We start from the raw sequence: 2876 nt of genomic DNA, 5'->3' as shown, positions 1-2876 counted from the left end.
GCCTCTCCTAGTTGTAAGCTGTGAGCAGGCCTGGTCTAAGTTTCAGCAGGGGAGGAAGCCGAGCAGGGCACTACTTGTGGGGCTGCCCTAGGCATATCAAGGCCAGACTGGTGAGCCAAGAGCTCCTCCCTGTAATTCCTGCTTTGAAGAGGAACAGTTTGAGCAGGCTGGCCCTCCTAGTACTAAGCTGTGAGTAGGCCTGGTGTAGGTTTCGGCACGGGAGGAAGCCAAGCAGGGTACGTCTTCTCTACGTGCCTCAGGCGTGCGCAGGCCAGATTGATGAGTCAAGAGCTCCTCGATGTGAGTGCGTTGGTGGGGGAGCCGTTTGAGCAGTTGGCCCTCCTAGTAGTAACCTGTGAGTAGGCCTAGTGTAAGTCTCGGCAGGATTGGAAACCGAGCAGGACACTTGTTGTAGGGCTGCCCTAGGCATGTCCAGACTAGACTGTTGAACCAAGAGCTCCTCCCTGTGACTCCTGTCCCTCACCCCCAGCTCTCCTCCGCCATGGGCATCATCACCCCCCCCACCCCCCCCAGCTCTCCGCCGATGGCCCTTGCTCCTCAGCACAGCGCTTTGGGCTCTGCACAGAGCTTTCTGCTGCCGCTATGTCATGAGGCAGCAGGAGGGACGGTGTGAGGACACAAGGCCCAGGCAGCCTTGTGACGTTGAGGCTGGTCCTCAAGATGCACAGGGCAAAGGAGGGGAGTGATGGAAACGTGCAAAGTCACACTGGAGGCATGCATGCTTGCACACTCCCGCAGACACCTGTCAGGCTGCAGCCATTCCTGCTTGCTATAAAAACTTGGGAAGCTTTTTCTGCCTTTGTGTCTGGTCGATCTCCAGAGACAGACTGGAGCAGGCCAAGCCCAGGAAGGCAGACAGAGCTGCAGAGAAACCTGGTCAGGTGTTCACAGTCCCAGAGCAGCCAGGCTGGGAAGGGGCTTCGGCAAGTCTCCACTCTGACCTCCTGCTGCAAGTGGGGCCGACCAGAGCAGGCTTCTCAGGGCTGGGCACTCTTGAAGTGCAGCTGACTCCATGGATTCCTCCATGACCCTGGGTCCCTGGACAAGTGCTTGACCACCCTTAGGCTACAGTGTTTTTTCCTGTCTCAGATAGGAATTTCCCCCTGCAGCAACCTGTGCTGTTGCCCCTCGTCCTGTCCCTGGGCACCCCTGGGAAGGCTTTGCCTCCATCCTCTCACCATCCTCCCATTAGGCACATGCAGGCAGCAGTCCGATCCTCCTGCGCCTTCTCTTCTCCTGACTGAACAGCCCCAGTGCCGTTGGCCTCTCCTCACACCTGATGGGCTTCAGCTCCCCACCTGCTCCCAGCCTGCCCCACAGTGGGTCCTGCACAGACCACAGTCCCTTCACGGTATCCCTGCCCTGGTGCAGGTCCCCCACGGGCCACAGGCCCTGCACAGGTGTACCTCCTCTGGTGTGGAGCATCTCCTTCCAAAAGTACATCTCTAGCCCTGTCCACAACAAAATCCCCTTGCACAGGTTGCCCCCGCTTCCTTCTGCTTTTCTCCTGAAACACACCTCTGCACCCCTCTCCTTTCAGGTCCCCTTCTGTGTGTCCTCCCAAAGCACATGTGTGCTTTGGAGGGTCTCCTGCCTTTTGCACTACAGCAGAGCCCGGGGAACATGGCCAGCGCTTTCCTAGGCACATGCTGCAGAGCTGAGGGGGCGCCAGGGGCAGCAGCAGCCCCTGGCACCCAGAGTGTGGTGTTGGCAATGCCCCAGTGGCAGCTCAGCCTGCTCCGGCACCCTGGAGGAGGAAAGCTGTCCTGTCTTGAGGGCAGCCCTGAAGAGGGGCAGCCCCTTCACGATCTGAGCATACAGCTGCTGCAGACACCTCTGGGAAGGGCTGTGGCACCGAGAGGGGCAAGTGTCTGGCCTCGGCTTGACTCTGCTTCCACATACTAACCAAAGCCCTACTTCAACGAGCAAGGAAATAGCAGCACATCCCCAGGAGCAGTGAGAGGGAGGAGTGTCGTGTTTCAGGGCACCCAAGAAGCTCCAGCCAGCCATTGCAGGAGGAGGCAAGGCTGGTCAGGTGTTCTGCAGGCAACGGCCCGAAACTGCGTTGTGCGTCCGCTTTGGTGGTCTGAGTTGCGGCGGGGGCCGGGGGCTGGGGGCCGGGGCGGGGTTGGGTAGGAGGGGGTGGCTTATCTGGGCATGTTGGCAGCGGCCTTAGCAGGGGGGGCACGTTGTGCCACAGTAGCGCCTAGAGATGCTGGAGAGGTCACAGCACGCGGAGGTGATGGGGACTCCGTGGCAGCTGAGGATGCTGCCAAGAGCAGTGGAGGTGGAGGATGCCACGACGGTGTTTTGCGGGCAGGAGCTGAGGATGGGCCGGGCAGGCTCAGCACCACGGCAGAGGGCTGGATGACAGCGGTGGAGTTCTGGCACTGCGTGAGCCAGGGCTCGTGGCAGCTGTTGGCCAGCGGAGTGGGGCCACAGGGCCGGCGTGGCAGGCACTGGTCGTAGCAGGACATGCCTGGTGGCTGGAGGGGCACCTGGGAGGGAGGGCAGGGAGGAAGCAGAGCAGGGGGTTGTGTGAGGAGCAGCCCGGCACCCTGCCACGAGGGAGCCAAGGCGCCTGGCGGGCCGGGAGCTGGAGGCCGTGCAGGGCACAGGCACATGGCCGCCTTTGCCTCGTGCTGCCAAGGGCCTGCAAAGAGCAAGCAGGCCCAAGAAGGCTCCTGCCTAGCCTCTAACCCACAAGCCACCTCAGCCAAGCCCCAGCTGCTCTCTGAGCAAGACCTTCCCTTGGAGGCAAAAGGGCTTCAGACTCGCCTGCTTGCCAAGGAGGAGGCTGCGGGAGAAGTGGGTGAGAGAGGGAGGACTCGGGCTGCCTTTTCTCCTGGTCCTGC

Source organism: Struthio camelus, unplaced genomic scaffold, assembly GCF_040807025.1.
Source record: "Struthio camelus isolate bStrCam1 unplaced genomic scaffold, bStrCam1.hap1 HAP1_SCAFFOLD_120, whole genome shotgun sequence".
In the NCBI taxonomy this organism is placed as follows: Eukaryota; Metazoa; Chordata; class Aves; order Struthioniformes; family Struthionidae; genus Struthio; species Struthio camelus.
Note: the sequence above shows the minus strand (reverse complement) of the source record.